Source organism: Lygodium microphyllum, chromosome 18 (assembly GCF_053477565.2).
Source record: "Lygodium microphyllum isolate KBCC chromosome 18, Lygodium_microphyllum_v1.1.10, whole genome shotgun sequence".
Taxonomy (NCBI): domain Eukaryota; kingdom Viridiplantae; phylum Streptophyta; class Polypodiopsida; order Schizaeales; family Lygodiaceae; genus Lygodium; species Lygodium microphyllum.
Window position 1 is genome coordinate 124,384,130 of NC_141152.1, and position 23,967 is coordinate 124,408,096.

At 40.5% G+C, this 23,967-nt stretch overlaps 1 protein-coding gene and 1 pseudogene across 1 annotated transcript in view; one reads left to right on the plus strand and one right to left on the minus strand.

The window, feature by feature from the left end:
• LOC148021341 (uncharacterized) overlaps window positions 1-19,962 on the plus strand; it is a 30,674-nt gene extending 10,712 nt beyond the window's left edge. The window contains exon 2 of the mRNA XM_087699218.1: window positions 15,404-19,962. The gene's annotated coding sequence lies outside the window, so the exon portion shown is untranslated. The remainder of the gene's footprint in view (window positions 1-15,403) is intronic.
• LOC148021342 (uncharacterized) lies at window positions 2,929-4,072 on the minus strand (annotated as a pseudogene).
• Window positions 19,963-23,967: the final 4,005 nt, after the last annotated feature.

A 23,967-nucleotide genomic window follows, 5' to 3' on the forward strand; every position in this document is an offset into this window, starting at 1 on the left:
CCTTCCTTCCTCTTTGTACTTTTGTATCTCAAAGGGTGAGAGATAATTGCGTTTTTTCTTGTTATCCTCTGGCTTTGAATATTGGTCATGGGTAGAGGTAGGTCTTCTTCGATTAGTCCTATCTCTTGTTTGCTCATAGAGTTGCTCTTGTTTAGCTCTATAAGAACTCATCTCCAACTTTACCAGGTGTATGCAAACTTTCAGCTATAATGGCAGACTCCATCATGCAAGATAAGGTTTCATGTGGATACACCTTTATGGTTCTGTGTAAATGAGGGAGTAGGCCAAGTTCAAACTTCATTTTCTTCTCTTCATCGTTGATCTCCATGAAAGGAGTAACCTTGAGAAGAGTAGACCAAAACTTGTCCACATAATTAGTGACCTTCTCATGCTCTTTCTGGCATAGCCAATCCCACTCCTTGATATCATTCTCAAAATCAGGAGGCAATAATTGAGAATAAAACTTCTTTTTGAACTTTTCCCAAGCTGTAGGTTTTTTTCCCTCCAAAATAAGAGTCAACCACCAATTGCTAATGGTGTCTTTTAAGTGCATGTCTACATGCTTGAGCTTGGACTTTTTTGAGAAATTACCATAAAAAAAAAGCAACTTCAAATTGCCTGAGAAATGCTAACGCCTTAGCAGGATCTCTCTTACCGGAGTAAGAGTCAAACTTTATGTCCTTATCCCCAGACTTGAAAGTCTTAGTCTTCTTAAGCTTGCTCCTCTTATGTTCCCTCTTTGTCTGCTTGTAGATTGCACAAGACTTAGAACCAAGAGAGTAGGAACTAGAAGATGATGATGAGGAGGAGGAACTTGAGTAATCAGGGGAGTAGCTGGTTGCTGAGGGAGATGACTTTCTCCCTATCCGTCTCACTCGAGGTGAGGTCTTTTTACTCTTCTTGACCTGAGAGTCATTTTTCCTTCTAGGAAGCTTCTCAGCAATTGGGTGCTTTGCACCTTCACCATCATTTGGCGCAATGGTGTTTTCTCTAGTATCACCATCTTTTGGAGGACCCCGTCCTTCATAAGTAGCTTTTTCTCTTGTCCTTAAGCTGTCAATCAATTGATGTACTTCAAGAATTTCCATAGTTGTCAGGTACGAAAGATACGATACGGTACGGTACGATAAAATACGGTACTAATTGGTACCTTATGATTTTATAAGGTACGGTACGATATTAGTACGAAAAAAAATTAAGATGATTTTTAAAATAACAAAAACCATAAATCATTCAATGATAGGTCATAGAATATATGTTTAAAGTGGAAATAGCCATTTCATTACATAATAAGATGAATACATGAGGGTGATCATCGCGGTCGCATGGGCTATGCAAAACATGCGATACAACTACAGTCTAGTATATTTGATACAAAAAAAAAGAGAGACCTATGTCATATGAATAATGAATCTATGATGAGACATTACTATCATCATCATCATCATCATCAGAACCATCTGAGTGCTCATCAAGAGAGTCTGAAGATGACTCCTTGGTATCCTATGATAAGACAGACTCATACTCATCCTCACTGATGAGGTTACCATCATCATCAAATGATGGCTTTCTAGGTGACGGCTGTGTAGGCAAGAGGGGGATGTCATCATGAGGCACAGGATGTGAGCTACTAGAGCCCCGCCTTACATATGTTTGCAAGCCACTCGAACCACCCCTCCTCAATGATGGAGGGGGTCGAATGACCATGCTCCTGCTACCACCTACTCGAATTTCTTGCCCACGAGCATGCTGATTGCGAGTATCACGAGTATCGGCTGCTATAAGCTCTCTATAGAGCTCTACAAAAATCATCTTCTCATCCACCTCCTTATGTATACTCGGAAGAGTGTCGCCCGTCAACTTGAATGTATCAACATTCATCTATACAATGTAGTGATGCACGTAAGTTTGATCATTGTAAATGCTAAAGTCTAAATCGTAAAGTATAAAGTTTAAACTTCAAAGTTCAAAGTTTAAAAGTTAAAACAACAAATTTTAAATGTTATGGTTAAGTGTTTAAACTTTACCTGCTTTGGATTACCCATGCTCATTATAGCCCTCATCATGCGTAAGTTAGTGCGGCAATAGACTAGCCGCTCTAACTGTCGTCCAGTTTCTCTCACATGCACCCGAAGAGCAATCTTGGGCAAGGACCCTCATGGCTAAGGGTTGGAGGGTCTCTAGTGCGCATCCAAAGTTTTGCCACCAAAATAAAGGCTTCACAAGCGACTCTCTCCTCCAACAATTGGAAGAAGCAAAAGCCACATGTCCTCTTTGATCTGTATAGCATCCTAGCTCCTTTAGCACTGCATTGTGGTCATCAATAGGGACCACACGAGTCAAATAAGCAAGCTGGTCTGAATAGAACTCTCTATCATCCATGACCGCTGGTGACTTGTAGACTAGATGTACCAATGCGACAAAACCATGGATAGGCTTATGCATCCACGCCCATCTTCTCGTTGCTATCTCTAAAACATGTGCACGTTGTGTCTCTGTGATCACTGTACAAGCACGTGCCTCTGTCAATGCGGCTCTAAAGAAGTGAACGAGAAGGCCCATGGTGGACCCCTCGCAATCACTCATATGTAACACCCTATAAAAGGAAGGATTGACAATGACGATGACATGGACTTTTTGCCAAAATTGCTCATTAAGGCATAAGCGTTGCATGGCTTTGGCCTCCTTTGTCTCATGCTCATCCCACTCATTCCATAGAGTGGACACCACTGTTTGGTGCAAGGCGGACCGCACCTCATAAAGGCGCTTCAGCAATAGCCACATGTAATCAAAGCGAGTTGAAGAAGGCTTCTTCAACTCCAGTGTGCTATACTCATGATACATCGCAAGCACCTTTACCTTTACCGTGAAGAATGTGACAATTGATGTAGCTTTGCAGACCACCCTCTTCATCCACTTGAGCTTTCCAATGTCCTCCATGAGCAAGTCCAAACAATGACTTGCACATGGAGTCCACACAATTGTAGGGAACTCGGCCTCAAGCAAACGGCCCATGCGCCGATAATTCGATGCATTGTTGGTAACAACTTGCACCACATTTGAGGGGCCCACCTACAACCACAATTTACAAATTACAAGTTATGTATGAATCAAATTTCAATTATGAATCATGATATTATCATAATGAAAGAAAGTGAAACAAATTTAAAACGAAAATTGCAATGTATACCTCAATGATAGCTTGTCGAATGTGGCGGTAGATGAATGCGTCCGTCGTTTTTCTCCCCCTCTTGCCGGTATCTACGGCCCGCAAAAAGTAAGTGCCGAGTGGACATGAGATGAGTATGTTGATGATGCCCCGTTTCTTACGATGACTCCATCCGTCGGTGAGAATGGAGCAACCATATTTTATCCATGCGGCCCGAATAGAATCAAGGGCTCTATCAATCCTCTCCTTCTCTTCATCAATCTTTCTCGTCCTCATGTCGTTGTATGTGACATCGGTCCATCCTTCGCATGGACCCACATTGGCAATGGCTTTTACCATCTTCTTCCATTGCTCTTGCTTTAGGACATTGAATGCAAGATTGCACTTAATCACCCTGCATGCAATTTCAACGTCCGCAAGTCGTTGCTTTTCTCTAAGAAAGGCAACTGATCCACGAACATGACCGGGAGCTTGAGAGAGAGACGATTGTTTCTCCGGCATCGCATGAGCCTCCACTCTTTGTCTTTTACCGGAGCCAGATGCAAATGGGGAGTCCCCACCACCAATGGTAGAGGCCTCTCCTCCATCGGTTGAAGATACATCCACATTGGATACTTTCTCGTTAGTAGGCATAGGAGTTGGTGCCGATAAGCCACTTCCTCCTCCTCTTGTGGATCCCCCTTTCATCTTGGCGAGAATCTCCTCCGCAATGTTTTGATGGATGTCCTTGCATGGAGCAACTTGCCCCCCTGTCTTGGAAAGATGTTGGAGAAGCCGAGTTGCACCACTTGTATAGCGCTTCCCGCAATACTTGCATGTTCAATGGTGGGAGTTGGACTTCTTTATGTCCCTCTCCACATGGATCGCATGCAAATTAAAGGCCTCGTGCTTCGCACGAGTCATGGTGTCGATGACGTATATATATATATATATATATATATATATATATATATATATATATATATAGAGAGAGAGAGAGAGAGAGAGAGAGAGAGAGAGAGAGAGAGAGAGAGAGAGAGAGAGAGGGCCTTGAGTCTCGACTCTTGAAACTTGAGTCTTGAAAGTTGAAAGGGAGGAAGACTCAAGAGGCCCGAGGGTTGGGGTAAAGTTGAAAGAGCAAGAGTGAGAGAGAGGGAATGGGAGATGAGAATGGCAAATTCTTTGATAGGGTGCAGGATAGAGGGGATGGGAGATGAGATTTGAGAATGGCAAATGCTTCGATAGGGTGCGGGAAAGAGGAAGATGAGAATGGTAACTTGTAAGTGCTTGCTGAATTGGTATGGAAGCATGGAGGAGAGGAGCACCTTTTGTAGATGAGAGAAGGGTTGAAGTTCAAAGTTCAAACAGTCAAAGAGAGAAGGAATCCAAAGAGAGGGCAAGCTCCTTGCTACACATAAACGAGTTCTTAACTTGTAGATCTTGGAAACAAGATCACAGTTCCTTGCACGGTATACAACCGACTAACACTTGCACAACTTGGAAGTTGGCACCTTTTGATCCTTCTTGAGTCTCTCCTTCTCTTCTACACAATATGTGTAGGGATCTCCTGTTGGAGCTAGATTTCAGCAGAGCTTCCGCAGCACTACACCTTTTCTCATTCTCTTGGAACTTGATTTTAGCAAGGCTTCCGCAGCACTTGCACCTTCTCTCCTTCTCTTGGATGCATGCAAAGTGATACTTCCTTCACCTCTCTCACACCCAAGGAGAGCCTCCCCTTTTTTAGGCTCCAAGAGCTTCCCTTCTCCCTTCTTGGAGAGAGACTTGAGTGCCAAGATTGGGAATGTTGATCTTCATGTAAGACGTGGCTGTTCCATGATCTTCTCTGGAGCACCAATTTTCGAATATCTCTCTATGCGTTGTTCGGATGGAAAAATGTCTAACACGAAAGTTGTAGATCTCGCAGTTTTCGATAACCCTCGTGGGCCGTTTTATGAGATCGTCTTTCTATTGTGAGATATTTTGAAAATGGATTCACCATGTCTATTTTAAGAAAAGTAGCTTTTTAAACTCTACTCTTAACTTATGGTCCATGCCACCTTGAGCCATAGATAAGGAGAGTTCATTAGATTGCCTTGGGCCTCAACCTTAAGATTGACTTCCCACAAAAGCTTGTGTCATCTTAGACCTTAGAAAGAGAAAATCACTTCTCTCCTCACTTCCAGAGGATCACGTCTCTTGTCTTTCTTAGTGAGAGAATTACCTCTCTCGTATTTTTTAATGAAAGAAAAGACCTTAAAGCTTGACTTGTAAGGGAGCGGATGACCTCAAATGAATGCAATGCTCATTACACACAAGTAAACGTTCCTAGGCGTCCTTAGATGCACACATAAATACATATACACAATGGTAATGCACTTCCTCTTCTTAGAACTCAATCCATCTTCATTTATGTGTAACTCCTTAGTTCTTGTGTACACTCTTATACTTTGAAGACACTTCCTTCCCCCTTCATAACTTGTATTGCCTATACGAGATATCCCCGTCACAGTGCTCTGATCACCCCATTAAGTGATGCAGTAGGAATACTGGTCTCTAAATGGTCTCATGGCCATGCTAGGTCATCATCAACACTTAAAGAAAAGCGAATCATTAGTTTATTGATATAAATTTATTAAATAGAGAATGCGTAATGTCAATTTAGTGACAGATCCTTTAATGTATTGTTATATTTTAGCTTAGGACTTATATTACTGATCCTTCTTGGGTTGAAGGTTTGGCTTTTTGGTTCTTGCCTTAGTGAGTATTGCCTTCATCAGCATGGAGATAGAGATAGTATCTTCTCTATGAGATTGGGTCTTGGGTATTTTTTTCTTGGCATCTCTCTTTCTTTCCTTTCAATTGAGGTATTTTTGTCATTTAATCATCATTTTTTCCACTACTAGTTTGTTTGCTTTTCATGATAGGTGGATTGCTACTTTGGTTGTTGTGCCTTTGCATTCTTGGCTAGCATCAAAGCCATCTCCCGAGGTCCTTTCATGTGGGGTTTTGTATTTCAATTTAGGACTAACAATATACATTGCCAGTTCTTCTTGGGTGGAAGTTTTGGTTTTTTAGGTTCTTATCTTAATGAGTATTGCCTTTATTAGCATCAAGATGGAGATAGTATCTTCTCTTCTAAGATTGGGGCTTGGGCATTTTTTTCTTTGCATCTCTTTTTCTTTCCTTTCAATTGAGGTGTTCTCATCATTTAACCATCATTTTTTACATTACTAGTTTGTTTACATTTCATGATAGGTGGTTTGCTACTTTGGTGGTTGTGCCTTCACATTGGCAAGCGTGCCTATGGCACATAGTTAGTATTGGAGCCTTCTCTCGAGATTGAGCACGAGCACATCTTGATTGCCTTGGTGGTTGACTTTTCCTTACTTTTCTAGTTGGGGAGGGTCAAGCCTTCCTTCTTCATCCATTTGATCTATTTGCGTGGTGGATTGATATCGTGGTGTTTCTCGACTAGCATGGAGTCCTCTCCCGAGGTTGAGATTTGGGCTTGTGGATGCCACTTGGTGACCCTCAATTAGCTCCAAATATTAATAGTCAGTCCAAGGCCAATTTATTAATGCTAGCGCTAGCGCAAGGCCATGGATTATTATTAATTTATTAATGGGCCCAAAATTAATTGTCATTGCCTAGTCCCATAGTGTCACTATTGAACATTTAATAGGTGGATTGCTACTTTGGTGGTTGTCCCTACACATTCTTGGTTGGCATCGGAGCCATCTCTCGAGGTTGAGTTTCGTGCATGCCTATGACACTTGGTCAACATTGAAGCCCTCTCTGGAGATCAAGTATAGGCACATTTCGATTGCCTTGGTGGTTGACTTTTCCTTGCTCTTCTACTTGGGTAGGGTCAAGGTTATCCATTCGATCTATTTGCATGGTTGACTACTATCATAGTGTTTCTCGACCAGGATGGAGCCCTCTTTTGAGGTTGAGATTTGGGCTTGCCTATGCCACTTGGTAAGCATAGGAGTCTTGCCGCGAGGACATGCAATTTTGATGCTTTTCTTAGCATTTAATTAAGTGTCAATCAAATGTGCAAATGAGAGATGTATATATGATGTGCAAGTTAGTTATTTTACAATTACGGGCCAAGGACCCCAGGATGTTAGCGGGTATCAAAGGCAAAAGTTATAACAAGTTGCACTTGATGAGTACTAGGTGGTACTTGGTTACAAGTTTTGGCCTAGATCATTTTATCAGCCATCAATGTCAGTGGTGACATTAGGAACTAGATATTAATTAATTAATTAATGCCATTTCAAGGGCTAATAAATGCTCAAGAATACTTGGGTGACATTGGTCTAGCCAATTTAATTGTTGATTGGTAGAGTTAAATTTTTGAGCAAGAATTAATAAGTGAATTAATAATCAGGCCGAAAATTGGTGTGCAATTTGAAGATTGCTTTGGGCAAAACCCTCCCATGCAAGTGAGGGAGAGATTGAGTTTGTTGGAGCCTCATTCTAGCATGGTGGAGATTGGGAGAGGAAAAGAGAGAGTTGCTATTGAAATCAATCTTTTGCCAAAAGTGGATGCAGCAATTGAATCATAAACATGTGCTGTAATAACTGCTGAACACAAGACAAAGAGAAATGAAATAAGGAACTTTGAAGAACACAATACAGATGAGAACTCAGATGTATGTTTGGGAAATCCATATATCCAACACGAGAGAGTCGCATACAATAATGAGTCACTAGTTGCGGGCATCGGCATTCGCTCCTCTTCCCAGTAGAAGATCCAAAAGTGTGATGATGAGGGACCAATTGATTGAGGAGGAAGAGCTTGAATAAATAGGACAGAAATATGTCCACAAAATGATCAAGTCAGCCAATATTTAATGCTGGTCGGCCAGCAATAAATGCTAAATATGCAATCCATGCATAGACTCATGTATGAGTTGATACATATCTGCTAACACCCTCTCTCAAATCATGGGTGATCTGATACAATACAACGGTACAATTATAATGAATCAAAAACCATACAACATAGGTTCACCAAGTAGATGTTAGCAGTCATGTTTGTCATGCCTTGTCATCTCCTGCCTGTGAGCCTCAGTCTGAGTCAGACGAGGACTTTAGGAGCTCTGACTTGTCTATCACTTGTTTTGACGGAGGAGGTAGCTCATTCTAGAGCACTCAGTTTATTGCATGTCAGTGCATTTTCTCCTCCAGTCGGGATTTTATGTGCATTTCCCGGGGCAGTTTCTGCATTCATTAGCTTGCCTCACCTGCCGGACATTGTCCACCCTTTCCGGGATTTTTCTGAGCATTCCTGGCATTTTTACCAACATTAAATGCTGGTCGGACATATTTATGGCCTCAAATTTCAGGTCGGCCAGTTTGTGGGTTTTTTGGCTATTTATAGCCATTTCCCACTTGGCAGTCAATTGTATTATCATCTTCCCTCCTTCTTTGGCAGGTGCACACTCCGACTCCGTCATCTTCCTCCGTCTTCGGTGCTGCCGTCATCATCAGCCTGATCTGGTGCCCTCATTGACGCTTCGGGCTGCGTGCAGGGGCTGATCAGTCCACAGTTTTGTATTCAGCATTCATTACAGTCAGTGCAGATTTTCTTCCTTCATTTTCTGCTGTCTCTCTCTCCTCCTCTGTGTTCGTGTTCTTCTTCCGTTGCGCACTCTCACAATAGAATCATGGATACCCAAGCAGTGGGTGCGCAAGCTACCACTAAGGTGTCTCGGAATTAACCTGAGGTTGATGTCAATTGCATTAGTACCTAAAAATAGAGAAGATCATAGCATATCTTTGCTTTTATCCCAATGTCTCTAGTAGTATACGTAAACATCCTGTCAACAATGCCTCTAGAACACACGTGACCATGGATTCCCCACCTTTGGCTAGACCACCAAAGTGTCCCCTCATGTGAACTCATGACTAGGAACCAGTCCCGTTCTCTGTCGAACAACCCATCATAAACTTGGATGTCAATCCTAGCTCCAAGATTTGAACCTGCAAGACTTCAATTGATGTGTGAGGGAAGTCCCTCTTTGGATCGTTTACATCTATATAGATTGTTGGGAATAAAGGGAAATCGTGCCTTTTATATATGCATGAGTGTGTCACCCCTCATCGTGAGTGGTTTTTTGACTATACAGGGGGTCGGGCAAGCGCGGTTGGGCAAGCCACCTTCGTATGCACACTTGAAAGTGTTTGGTTGCGAAGCATTTGTTCACATACGTAAGGAAGAACGCAACAAACTTGAGACAGAGTCCTGTAAATGTATTTTCCTAGGATATGGTGATGAAGGTGAAATGGGGTATAGATTATGGGATCTCGAGAAAATAAAAGTAGTATGCAGCAATGATGTTATCTTCTAGGAAGATCGCATGCACAAATAGCTTGAAAGAACAGAGAAAGTTCGTAGGGTTGTATTTCGGGAAGAAATACATTTTGGATAGCAAAATGTGCCCGCTGTACAGCAGCAAATACCTGCTGTAAATGAACCTGCAAATGCAGAAAATAATGCTGGAAATGATCAGCCAACCATTCCCCATAATGATGAGCCACTAAATGTGCAGGAACAGCTAGGACAACAAGCTGTTAATGCTGATTTGCAGGCTGAAATGCTAGGATAACAAGCTGAAAATGGAAATTTGCAGGCTCAACAACCAGCAAACAATGATCATTGGGTTAGAAGATCGTCTAGGGCTACTAGACAACCTGATAGATTCATTCTTGGTGCAAACAATGTGGCTGATTATGTCATGTTGACAGACTGTGGTGAACCGTCTTGCTTTCAGGAAGCAATGGATAGATAGGACAGCAAGAAATGGTATAAAGCCATGTTGTTAGAGAGAGGGTCTCTTGAGAAAAATCGCACTTGGGGCTTGGTGCAATTGCCTTAAGGTCAGAAAACCCTTCCATGCAAATGGGTTTACAAGATGAAGGCCAGTTCTGGTTCCTCGCCAAAGTACAAAGCAAGATTGGTTGCAAAGGGGGACAAGTAGGAACATGGAGTTGACTTTGATGAGATCTTCTCTCCTGTAGTCAAGATGACTACATTGAGAACCATTTTGGGCTTGGTTGCAGCTGAAGATATGGAGCTTATACAGATGGATGTAAAGATTGCATTCTTACATGGTGATCTGCATGAAGACATATATATGCAGCAGCCTAAAGGGTTTGTGGCAAAAGGGAAAGAGAAGATGGTATGTAAACTCAAAAGGAGTTTGTATAGGTTGAAACAAGCACCAAGAGAATGGTATCATAAGTTTGATACATTTATGCAGTCTCAAGGTTTTCATAGAAGTCAAGTAGATCATTGCTTGTACACCAAGAAGGTAGCAGATGGCAGTCTGATTATCTCAGTTCTGTATGTTGATGACATGTTGATTGCTGGCAGAGATACTCATGCCTTGGACTCACTGAAGCAAAGTCTTCATGGCAGCTTTGACATGAAGGATCTTGGTGATGCAAATCACATTCTTGGCATGCAAATACTCAGACATAGGTTAAAAGGATTACTCTATCTATCTCAGCAGGAGTATATCTCCAAGGTTTTGTAGCGTTTCAATATGGAGGGGGGGAAAACAATTGGGGTTTCATTGGCTCCATATGTGAAACTCAGTGCAGAGGACAACCCTACATTTGATGATGAGAAGGCTGAAATGGCCAAGATACCATATGCTTCAGCTCTTGGCAATTTGATGTATGCTATGGTTGCTACACGTCTTGACATTGCCTTTGCAGTGTGAATGGTTAGCAGATACATGGCAAACCCTGGTAAAAAGCATTGGGAAGCAGTGAAAGATATTATGAGATACCTCAAAGATACGAAGGATTCGTGCATCTGTTTTGGAAAGCAGAAGGTATCTGTCGTTCGCTTGATGGATGCAGATTATATCGGTCATGTGAACTGCAGAAAGTCCACTTCTGGGTATGTGTTTACCTCACAGGAGGAGCAGTCTCTTGAATCTCCAAGCTACAAAAGTGTGTTGCATTGTCTACTACAGAGACAGAGTATGTGGTTGTCATTGAGGCATGCAAAAAGGCGTTATGGCTTTCACGTCTGGTAGGAGAGCTTGGCATTACAGAGTTACCCGTTCTCAATTGTGATAGTCAGAGTGCTATTATGCTAGCACGGAATCCCATCTTTCATGCAAAGACGAAGCACTTCCAGCAGAGCGGTTTGCTCATTGCCGACAGATGATGGGAGTTGGATAGGTATATGTATTTCAGCTTTGTACATATCTAGAATTAGTTGATTCTTTTCTCCTCTTATGGTATATTACTTTAGGTGGGAGGTTGTTGGGAATAAAGGGCCATCGTGCCTTTTATATGCGCATGGATGTGAACACACCCTTAGTACATTTGTACTTTCATATATATCTATCCAAAAATCTAAAGAGGTACACTAGTCTTTTTGTACCGAACAAGAAAGGTGTCGTGCCCACTCTCCTCTCTACTTTGCACTCTCTCTTTCTCTTTGCTGTGAGAAAGCACATTGTGTCTCGATCCTTGCGCTCTCTGTCATAACATAGATGAGATGCGGTTGCCCCATATGTCCACCCTCTCACACTCCCTCTCTTGCATTGGAGAGTCGTGAGGGATGCCGTCATCACCACCACTAGTAAGCAACACAGGAAGGGGTCATCAATCCCTACTCGTGAGCCAAAGAAGCTGATCCTTTTTGTGCCTTGGCCTTTATTGTGACCGGAGGCACATCCCCCTTTGTCTTCGTAAATAGGACAAAGGATCAAGGTAAATAATACCTTGATTAGGAAGAGCCTAAATAAATAGGACAAAAATATGTCCTCAAAATGATCAAGTCGGCCAGCATTAAATGCTGGTCGGCCAATAATAAATGCTAAATATGATCAATACGAAGACCATAAAAAATGCCTAAAATATTATAAATAACACCCAGCTCTAAGTCATGCACAAACTCACACATGAGTTGACATATGTGCTAACATCTTTCTTTTTCAAGAGGGTGGTAATTCCTTGATTAAGCACTTAATTATAGCAATCAGCAAATAAACATAAATTGAAATGCACAATTACCTTGATAATCTTGGACATTAGACACCTTGTTAGCCTCAAAATTGGTGCCCTTTTTGGTATTTCTTTAACTTTGATTGCTAATGAAATGAGTACAAGTTGAGATTCCATAATCTCCTTTGCTGTTCCAAAAGCCCCTTGTTGTACACACAATCAGCAAGCAATTTGGTCCAATTGCCTCTTGATTTACACCTAGAACTTGCACAATTGAAATCACCAATTGGCCAAATGTAGCTCCAATTCACAATGGATGGCTTGTTATGTGAGATCCTTGTGAATTCCATAAATTTCAGGTTCTGATTTCAGTGTATGATGCCTTCTCCTGATGGCACGGGTCCCAAGGTGATTGCTAGACTCTTAATTTTTGCAGAATTTTAGGGTTTATAGTAGAAATTCTCTTGTTGTACTCCAAATTTGGTTGAGATATGCTGAGAATGGCTAAGAAATGTTGAGAGATTTTGGGAATTGATTAGAGAAAGTGAGAGAAAGCCAAGATGAGAGAGATGTTTGATTTTCTTTGCAAGAAAATCCTAAAATTTGTTTGTTGCCTGCCCCAACGTGCATCTAATGCAGTCACCTATATTGCTAGCTGTCCCTTGCCTGTTGAGGCCCCTAGATGGTTGTCTTCTGCAGCCAATTGTTATTCTTTGATAAAAAAAGGGACAAAGAGCTCTCCCCCCTCTCTCTCTCTCTCTCTCTCTCTCTCTCTCTCTCTCCCCAAGTTGTAAAACTAAGTGAATGGTTGAGACCCAGCTCCCAAAAACGTTTTCTCAAGTATGGGCATCTTTGCCAAGTGGCAATCTTTTAAACCCATTTTTCAGTATTATCCAATCATTTAATTAATTTTAGAGTTAAATAATCCTGAAAATTAATTTCAGCTCTTCAGACCTTGCCCAAAATTAAATGTGTCCATTCATAATTAAATTAGCTAGGGCATTTGCAACCTAGAGTGGTTCCCAACCTCTGTTGACCCTTAGAGTAGCATTAATTAATTAATTAATTAATGCTAGTCCCTAGTGTCACCATTGACACTTATTGGCCAAATAACTATCCTAGGGTCAAAATTGATACCAACTGACCCCCAAAGCCTGGCTCGCATAAGTTATAACCTATCACAACTTTTACCTTTGATACCCATTGCATCATTGGGGTTCTTGGCCTACTACCATGAAATAATTGCCATGTGCATCACGTGTTAAACAATCTTGCACATTTGATTAATAACTTAATCAAATGTTATCAGGAAGATTAAAGTAACTTAAAATTTCATGTCCCCATGATAGTCGCTACAATTTCCTAGCCATTGGTGATTAGTCCAGCCATTGGAGATTGTTAAAGAGCTGCTCCCAACTGGTCAGGAGGCCATTGGAGGTAGGTGATAGCCTCTGTAGACTGTAGGTGATAGCAAGTTTGGGGCCCACAAGGATAGGCAATCTTGCATGCGGGGCTTTTGTTGATGGCGAATTGTAGTAAAGCAATCATTCACAATAGGGCAGTATCAAATTTCAGCCAATTTTGGCGATGAGAGTCTCTCTCTATCTTGCTCTCCATTTTCTCAGCTGATTCATAGCTTCCCTCAAGAGATCTCAGCCAAATTCAGTCCCAAGAGGGTGCAGTTGAAGAATTTTTGCTGCTAAAGCTTGTACTCCGTGCTGGTTTCTTTAGTGGAATGACTGGTCTCATGTGGATTATCCGTCCTTCCCACAAAATCAGTAGATCTGTGCACCAAATCTAAAGGGGATAAAACAGGTTTACCTTCCAATAGTTGTTTAATTCGATGCATAAGGATGAGGGTGTGCTCAACTTGTGTGATTGCATAAGGTCTATGGACTCCATGGTAGTTCAATGTCTCCCCACTTGTATTGGATCCTTGCAGAGCAAGCTATGAAGCCCACTCTTCCATGGGTTGTTGCACTGTCATTTTTATATATGCATTGTAGCCATATTATTTAATGTTCAACATCTTATACAGCTCTCTCTCACATGCTTGTTCGACATCTTATTAAGCTCTCTCTCTCTCTCTCACCTGTTTGTTCAACATCTTATTAAGCTCTCTCTCTCTCTCACCTGTGTGCAAAATTTGGGGGAATCAGACTGACAACCTCCAATCAAAGACTGACAGAGGCTGAAAACATTGTCACCCAGCCTGCAAGAGCACAAAACGCGGAAAACACAAATGCTGAGTACAAAAGCGCAGGCAGCCAGAGCATTAGATGCAGTTGTGCTTCATTAAAATATTGCGAAAAATGAAAATGCAGATTGCAACGTAAATGACATAGAGAATTGAAGCCTGAAAACAGGCTGAAAGTTCCTAGAAATTGGTCACTAGGGTGCAGTAGATGGTCACCAGGTTGCAGCAGACACTTGAAGGTAGATCAGCATTAAAAAACTGTGATGCCAGATTGTGCATTTCAGAAAACAGCACCTGGAGCTCAAACACATGGATGTTTGATACCATGTTAGAAGTGGATGCAATAAGGGAAGCATAGGAAATTATTGTAATAGATTGCAATTTGCACAACACTAAGAGAAAAGAGAGAGAGAAGAAAGAACATTGCAAATGGAGAACTTAACGATATGATTGGGAAATGGAATCCATATACCGAACATGAGATAGTACAATAGTGAGTCACTGGCAACGTGGGCATTGGCATTGGCTCCCTCTCTCCACTGAGGCTTGCATTGGAATTTGCAAGTGATGAATGAATGACTGTGGAGGATGGAGCTTGAATGTATAGTAGAAAAATATGCCATAAATATGATGAAGTTGGCCAACATTAAATGATGGTCAGCCAGCCATAAATGCCAAAATCACCATAATAATGACACATAAATTGCCTAAAATAACTACAATGCCTAGCCCACTAAACCACATGCCAAAATCACTCATGAGCTGACAAAATTGCTAATATGAAGCAGTGTGTAAGTGTTCGAAGTCATCTTCCCTATGTGAACATGTTTTTGATGATGAGCTCTTTGATCAAAGCCTAGATTTATTGTAGGAGTACCTAGCTCTAATATCATGTAAAGAAATGCTTATTTACATATAACAAACACAATTGTACGATAACACAGATTGATAAAGAACATAGTTAGGTTTAGAGTAACTCAAAGACAATGAACACTGAAGATAAATAATGAATGAATGAACATATACAATTCTCAATGCAAAATGCAAAGTGAATATTGATCCTCAAACTCCTGTCTCTATAGGACCAGGGCAGAGCATATGAGTAGGAGAGAGTGTCGTATTCTGATGGATCCTGAACTCCAGCAGACAACCTTTGGAGAAGTTTGGCAGCAGTAAACACAGTCCACAAAAGGTGGATCAGTGTCAGACAGGGTAGATGGAAGAACAATCAGCAAAATGCAGCATGGATGCTTACATGGCAGTCAGGAGACTGCAGAAATCTGCAAATGCAGGCTGGCTGATGATGTGGCAGTGCAGGCGACAGCAGAAAACAGCAAATGCCGATGAAATGTCAGGCTAGCAACAATAGATCAGGTCCAAATGCAGTGAACAGGAGTTGATTTGGCAGTAAATGCAGGCTGAAAACAGGTTGCCAGCTGATGGAGAAGGCTGTTGGCTTATGGGCTTAGACATGCTCTAGAAATGCATTTCTTTTCGAGTGAGATTTTACTAATTTGAGTTTTGGGTTGTAATAAAGAGCTCATCAGTTTATAATGCATTTTTAGCTCAACACAAACTTCATTTTGCTCTGTTGTATAGGAGTATGTCTTTCCATTGTGCTTATGTTCTTGTGAATTTCATGACCATCAGGTTTCCATTATGGTATCAAAGCTTTGGTTTTGATTGCTTAAAGCTGAAGTTGCAATTGGGATGACAGCTACTGTAGTGGATCTGAGAAGTTCTCTTGCAGGAGCTGTTACTATATGTATAATGTGAGAGATTTGTCAGCTTTAGGAGCTGCGTTTTCTGCATAAAATGCAAGACTGGGCTGGGATCCTCATCTAGTGCTGCATGTGTTTTAATAAGTGAGGGTGGTGAAGCTGTTAGAGACAGCCAAGGGATGCTGTGGGTGTTTGCATGCTTGTGTGCCTCTGTGCAGTATTCTGTGAGGCTAATCTATTTTTTGAGCTCCTGGATCTGGAACTACTACAGTTGGGCTGGTATGTGCTGTGTTTTCCTTTCTGGGTGGCTGTACTGATGTTCTTCTGGTGTGTACCTGGTTCAGAGTTTCTGGAGGCTGGTTGAAATGGCCAGCTGCTGTGCTGAGCTGCTTGTATCTCTTCCTTGCCTTAAGGTGGCAAGTTCTGATCCTAGTTATATTGCAGTAAACTTGGCTGTATGGAGCCATAGCATGGTGATACTGGAGCCATAGCATGGTGATGCTGGTGCCATGGGTGCTCTTTGGAGCTGGTCCAATGTTTTTGGAGGTTGGTCAAAGTGACCGAGCTGCTCTAAGGCTGCATGACATTGTGGTTGGTTGCTTGCTTGATTGTGGCAAAGCTCTTTTTCTAGTCAGGTTGCAATGAGGGAAGACTAGACTCTGGAGAGTTGTGGCAGTGCCGTCTGTGTTATTTTGTTTGCACATTGTTTAGATGTTTGTTTCTCTTCTGCACATACAAACATGGAGCTTTATCCCAATTTCTTGACCTGATACTTGGAGTTGCACTGGTCTGCATGAGGATTGGGAGGAGCGTGTACTACATGGGGGAAAGGAGTTTGATGCCTGATGTTCTGGTTGGCACGAGGACCTGGATGAGTGTGTGTGCATAGTAGGGGTTTTGACACATGATGTCTTGGTTTTCAAGAATGTGGAGTATAGGGTCAGTCTCAAGGCTGTATCAAGAGCCCTGATGCAGTGGAAGTAGTGTTGCAACAAATGCAACATTTTGATTTTTATTGTGAGGGTGATCAGAGTTTTGGAGTAAATGATCAACTTTACTCTGAAAACAACGTTGTAGCTTAACAACTTGGCCAATATCACATGAGCATTCCTTAAGCATGGCACTCAGAGGTGATCTTTCATCAAATGCCTCGATTAGGACGTAGAATGTGAAGTGGCTACATGAATTGTAGGTTTACATTGTATCTCTGGTAGTGGAGAGCTAACATGCCTCAATCTATAACAGTGTGCATACATGTAATGTTCCTGTAAAGTTGTTAACTTGGAAGTGCGAAATTTAAAGCGTGTATGTAAATATAAGCCACAGGCAGGAGTGACTATGCAAAATGTAATAGGATGTAAGCCACAGACATGATTGATTATTCTGTTTCTCCCTACGTAGCCACAGACATGATTGATTATTCTGTTTCTCCCTACGTAAATAAAGCAGCATCTATGGTAAGGAGCCTGATTCTGCAAGATCTTCAGTGGTTGGCTGCTTCAAATAGTGCTTTCCAAGGTGTCCCTAATTGCTGTGATTCATTACCTGGTAATCATCTCAAGCCAAAGAAAGGTAACAAATCCCAAATGTCTGCCGTGTAGAAGTATAGGAGGGAAAATAATTTTGTTTGGAAGAGGAAAAGAACTTAGAACAGCTATATGAAATTTCAAATGCTGTGGCTAAAATCAGAAAACTCACATGGTTTATCTCAAACATGAAAAATGTGCACCATCCAGGAACCTTCGCATACAGTATGCTTATCAGGGTGTGAAGACTGATCCCTTACTTTAGCTCGCTTTTGCTTATAATCATGGTAACACTGCCCATATGCTGATTAGAAAATGCATTGTATAACTCGGAGTAACTGTACGGAAGTCATCAAATGAGCCATGTGAAGCTGCTCTTATCCTCTTATGCTGTTAATGGAAAGTGGTTTTACTATTGTATGGCAACTAAAGAAATTATTGGCTTATATAATATGAGTGCTTGCAGGCTGTATGTAGTTTTTGCTTAGGCCTGTTACACATCGGGAGGGGTCGTCTGGTTAAGGGTGAATTGGCCAATCGGAAGGGCCAAAATGAAAAAAAGGGCGGCCCTTGTTTTACATTGGGGGCGCTCGGTCATAGGAGTTGCAGGGGGTATTGAATGCCCCCCCCCACCTTGTTTCGGTGTTCCACAGGGCGGGGGAGCTCCCCCGTCCGATCTCATCTGCGGGTGAGGTGGGCTTCTTCGTCGCTTACCTATTGGTCGAGCAAGAAGTTTGTTGCACTTGGAGTCGTCGATCGTTGCTTGCCGTTGTTGACTGCTGCTCCGTTGGTGATGACTGTTGCTGTTTGTTGATTGGTGTTGTATAAAAACGTGAACAGAGATGCCATGCCTACACAGAGGACGTCTTGCAGCGGATCACGGTATGCTTCTCTCTCTCTCTTTTTCTTGCACATGCATCAGGCATGAATGGTGCCTCTCTCTCTCTCTCTCTCTCTCTCTCTCCCCCCTCCACAAGAGAGCAATGCATCATGCATCATCTTTATTGCTCAGCATTTCCTTCATATCCATTGCTTTGATTGGTTTAATTTCATGTCCTTCATTTTGGCCCTTTCGATTGGTTAGATTTTTGGTTTAATTAACCTATGAACTCCAATTAGAAGGGCCAAAATGAAAAAAAGGGAACCCCTCGTTACACATCATTTGAATTTCTGGTTTAATTAAATATGCACCATCTTCGTCATTACTCAGCATGTCCTTCATGTCCTCCATTGCTCCTCATTTCTGTAACCTGTAAACTTTGAATTTTTGGTTGAATTAAATGTGCACCATGATGCATCATGATAATTGTGCTTTAATTATGTTTTTGGAATGATGCATCATGTTTCGAATTTTTTGAAATGACGATAATTTGAATTTTTGGAATGATTAAACTTGTATTACTAGCGTTATAATTGTTAAATATGCATCATGCATGAATGCTCTCTTTGTCTCTTTCTGTCTCTCTCTCTTTTGCTCAAGAGGGCAATGTATCTTGCATCAATCATCAATGGAATGTAACTTGCAATTTTGAATGAATTTTTGCAACATGTAAACTTTTGAACATAATGCATCATTAAAAGGAGCATGATTTTTTGAATGTTTGTAACTTGTAAACTTTGAATTTTTGGTTTAATAAAACTTGCACCATGATGCATCATGATAATTGTGCCATAATTGTATTTTTGGAATGATTCAGCATGTTCGTTAATTCTGGAATGATAATCTAAATTTTTGAAATAATTAACCCTTTATTGCTCGTGCCATAATCATGAAATATGCATCATGCATGAATGGTCTCTCTCTCTCTCTCTCTCTCTCTTTTCTACACGAGCGCAATGCATCATGCATCAATCGTCAATGGAATGTAACTTGCAAATCTAAATGCTTGGTTTAATTAAACTTGCATTATGATGCATCATGATAATTGTGTCGTAATTGTATTTTTGGAATGATGTATCATTGTTTGAATTTTTAGAATGATGATAATTTGAATTTTGGAATGATTAAACATGTATTGTTAGTGTCATAATCATGAACTATGCATCATGCATCAATGGTCACTCGCTCTCTTTTATGCACAAGAGAGCAATGCATCATGCATCGTTCATGAATGGAATGTAACAGGTCTAGGGTTATTGGATATCGATACAATGCCACTCCATAACTTCAACATATTTGAAAGTTTTTCATGAGAATGTTGTTAGCCCATTAAGCCATGAATGATTATTTGGTACACAAAGCTTACAAGACAACCTATTATTACTTACAATTAAATTTGTTGGTATACATTGGTTATCACAATAACATATTGTTGTAGGATTACACATTGGCTCTTGTTTTGAATTTAAAGTAGGCAAAAATATCATGAGGTCTCTTTTGGTGGGACTTATGACAATATTGTCTCTTGTTTTCAATTTAAACTAGGTAAAAATTGACATTTCAAAACATGTGTCATTATGTAAGTGCTCTAAATTGAGGTCAAGCAATATAGATAATCCTATCTTTCATACATGAAAGATGTTTTAGAAGGCATTAAACAACATGGTATACATATTAAGCGAAGAGGTGCGACCTTGGTGGAAACTATGGATTAAGGAAAATGGCACCCATGACAAACCTTTTCGAATGATGACTAAGAGACAATAGATGAAACCTTGGGTATGTGTTCATAAGCATGTGCTAACAACATTCTTAAGAGTATGTGTCGTAAAATTATGTAAGAATATTAGATATGTGGCATTATGGTATAGCCAAGCTCATATTATATATTTGCAAACTAAATTATGTTTTTGTAAAAACCTAAGTACATTTTAGTTGCTTGATAAGTTTTGACATACTGTTGTTGGTTTTCATTAAAGCTATTTTAACTTTACAATTTATAGTTTTGGATAGAATAAAGTTATTGAATTTAAGCACCATAAATTATGGATAATTTTCAAGCATAAGGTGGAGCTTGATGAATTCTCAAGAGAGCACTTCCATAGAGAAGTTTCATCAGTTCGCGTCTCAAATGAGCCAGGATACAATATGCAATAATGAGTTTTACTTTTCGAGCCAAAGTTTGGGTGTTTCCAGTCACATTTCAAGCCACAGTGTGGTTGGCAGTATTCTTGTAAATGTGTTTTCAAACCACTCTCTTTTGATCAATCCTTGTTCTCCTCAATTCGCATCGTTTCAATGACCAAGACATTTAGGTGTAGAGAGACCCACAACAATACACAATCATGTAATTCGTCGTCCAATTACATAGTCCTCAACATGGCCCCTCGACACCACTAGAACAAGGACCATAAGCAATAAGTTCCCATGATGCAATCCAGAACACATGTGAAGAGGTTGATTTGGTTCAGACTTAAGAATCAATGGTGCCATCTTCCAAGAATGTCAACAAGCAGCGTCCACGATGAATTTAATATGAGTTTTACACCCAAATCTCCTAAAGCAAAGAGGGTGTAGAAAGGAAAGAATTAGGATGATGGACGTGAGACATAAGATCATTCAATGACCACAAAAAATTTGTTTGCCTAGTGGAAGGATGCACATACATTTCAACTCATTCACATCCAAGGATCCATGATTGCAGAGTTCTCAAAGCCACCAAAGCAAGGAGTGGATATATGGTCGAAGGTAGCCACACAGCTAGCATCATTATTTCTAGAGTTCGACAAAGATGGTGAGGCATGCTGAAAACGTTGGGGATACGTTTATGAGTCATATAGAAAGGATAAGACCCATAATGCCATATTAGGCAATGATCGTAGGATCATTTGTCAATGATATGATATTGTGGATGAATATATGTGGAATCATGTGAATGTTATTAGCGATGCACATACCTCATCTGTTGGTGGGTTGTCTTCTCTAAAAAACAACACTAAATCAGTCTCCAATAATTTGTGTGACCACACTTGGGAAAACATTGGATTCAATGAGCCTTCAAAGATCGGGCAAGATAAAACGACCAACCAAGGAGCACGCAATAAGAAGGGTAGATAGATGGAGGAATCTCTCAATGACATGGCTAGCAAAGCCCGATCTATGTTAGCCAACCAGAAATCAAACCTAGAGGAAAAGAAAACATTTGAAGAGCGCGAGCTCGTTATCATGGATACACTTGCCTCCTTTGTATTTGGTTTGTTAGACGTAATCGAAAGTCTTAAAAATGAATTATGGCAAAAGTCTTAAAAGCATGTGACGTGATATTTAGAACTTAAAAAAAATGTTTTTTAGTCTACTTATATATCTCTTTTCAATTGTCTCATAGAGTTTCATTAAATCTTTTGACGGGTGAGTGGACGACGAAAGTCTTTTCATAATGTGTGTAATTGGCGTTTTAGTTGTTGTCATGGCAATGTTTCAACTATTGTTAAGGGATTTGATGATGGGGACGATGACAATATGCAATTGTATACTTTGATGGAGTGCATGGTTACGTTGCATGTTGAGTTAGGATAGGTAAGCAAAGGCATGATTGACGGTCATGTTGGGCCTATCCAAGACCACAAACTTTCATGGAGCAAGGGCTTCTGGGGAGTTATTTAAACAAAATGTTCAGAAGCAGGTTACGAGTTAGCAGTAGTATATTTGAATATCTCGTTGTGAAGTTAGCACCACAAATGCAACGTAAGATTACGAATTATAGAAGAGCAATACTTGTGGAGAAGCGAGTCTCTGTGGCTCTATATTACTTGGTGAGCGGCTCAAATTTGAGACTCATAGTTGATTTGTACAAAGTGTCACCTTCGTTTACATAGATCGTTGTTTTGGACTTTTGTGATGCATTGGCCGCATGTGAATTTCATGGTTTGTACATAAAGTGGTCGACATCACAACAAATGCAAAAAAAATGTAGACGCATTTTAGACCTTTCGAGGTACATCTTATGTTGGAGGTGCAATAGATTATATTCATATTCTTATCATTGCCCCAAGAGAACCGTGAAGATTATTTTAATAGGAAGGGCTTCCACTAAATTTTTCTATAGGTAAGTGTGGCAGTCAATTGTGTTGTTTAGGACTATGATGTTGGCTGTGTAGGTCTTATGCATGACTAGAATGTTTTTCAACATTTAGACCTAGGAAAATGATGCATAAACAAAGCTTTGGGACAATACTGTCTACTAGGTGATTGTGCTTATCGTGCACGCTTTTGGATGCTTCCTTCTTTCAAGGGTGGTAAGGATGGACTATCTTCAAAACATTATCATTGGAATTATATACAATCAAGTACTTGTATGCTAGTTGAAAGGGCATTTGGTATTCTTAAAGCATGATTTTGTTTATTGTTGAAGAGATGTGACATGCTTTTACAAAATATCTTGAAGATAGTGGCAGCATGCCTTGTTCTACATAATATATGCATTGTGCATGGAGAGAGTTTTGATGATGCATGGATACGTGAAGCGACAGCAGAACTTGAGAAAGTAATGCACCTCGTTAAGATATGGACCAACAAAATAGTTTGAGGAATGGATTAGCAAAGGTTGCTACGCTAACAAACACAAGTACCATTCAAGCAATACAAAAAGCTCAAGTAGCGGAGCCAACACTGAAGGCAAGCCATCTTGGGGGGGCATCTCGAAGAGAACATTGCTCGGGCCATGTTTCGAGAGAGGGAGAACACAAATGTGAGAACAACCTTTGGTGATTTTGACTCTGCAGAGGAAATCGACGACGAAGAAAACGATGAGTAAACTTCAATAGCGTTTGTAGTGCAGGTGGAAAGGTTGAAAGAGGGGCACTGGTGTGCTAAAAAAAATTTCCCTCTTTCCACCTTTCGGCTGTAGAGAGCTGGGTAGAGCCATGCCTCAATAGCATGGTGAAGGGGTTCAACTGCCCTACTCTCTTTTTCATTACTAATTTGTGTCAGTGTTATAAGCTGTTTTTTAAAATTTTGTAATGCTTTTGGTTTTATTAATTACTTTTTTTCAATTTTATTAGTTGTCTTTTAAAAATCAAGCATCAATGATTGTGTTTAATTAGGTATTCAAATAGTAATTATTATGTCAATAATAATCAATATCCATAGCATCCCTTCATTCACACGAGTCAAGACGTGTCCTGTGTATAGGTGGTGGCCAGTGTGTATATGATTGTAGACGAATAACAACAAAAAGTGTCTGCCGCCCAGTGTAAGCAGGTGATGGTTGTCGAAGTCAACTTTTCTTGTGTCCAATTGGGCACAAATTGGGCAAGCAATGGCAGTGTGTAACCAGCCTTAGATAACATGATGAATGCACACCCGATTGTTGTTGGACAAAAAGTTTTTGCATGCTTATCTAATAAGTCTCAATATTCGTACTTGAGGTTTGGCATATGATGGATCTTTTATATATGTTGTATTGAATGTGCAAGTTAGGAGGGAAAATTTTAAATTAGAGTTGTAATAACCCATATAAT